The sequence below is a fragment of the Mandrillus leucophaeus genome, unplaced genomic scaffold, assembly GCF_000951045.1.
Source record: "Mandrillus leucophaeus isolate KB7577 unplaced genomic scaffold, Mleu.le_1.0 Scaffold392, whole genome shotgun sequence".
In the NCBI taxonomy this organism is placed as follows: domain Eukaryota; kingdom Metazoa; phylum Chordata; class Mammalia; order Primates; family Cercopithecidae; genus Mandrillus; species Mandrillus leucophaeus.
The window spans coordinates 1,619,501-1,620,018 of record NW_012104165.1 but is presented as its reverse complement, the minus strand read 5'-3'; positions in this window follow the sequence as shown (position 1 = coordinate 1,620,018).

Here is a 518-nt window from a genome sequence, read left to right as displayed (position 1 = left end):
TATATGCTTGTATTGGGGCACTTTTCTGTATGTTTCTTATACTACAATTAAAAATTTTCTTAAAAAATATGAAACCACATTAAGAAAGACAGCATTACCATTATTTCAGAAACTCCATTTACCCCACTCTGTAGTATACCTCTCTCATCCTCATGCTGAGATAACCACTATAATAATGTTTGAAATAATCATTCTCTTGCTTTTATTTGTTAGCTTTACTAATTATATTTGTATCCATAAACAATAGATATTTTAGGATGCTTAGTTTGTACTTTCTATAAATGAAATTATGCCATATTTTTGTGTTTTTTTGTTATTGAAATATCAAAATATCTCATTTCCTGTGACTTCTAGGTTTTTTTGCATTGCATGTCATTGCTTTTGTAAATTGTTATGGCAATCAGGAAAATGTGTTAAGACTCTTAATAATTATAATAATTTAATTTTAAATTTGTTAATTTTGTACACAAACAATTTGTTAAAGAAAAAACAGAGGCCGGGCGCGGTGGCTCAAGCCT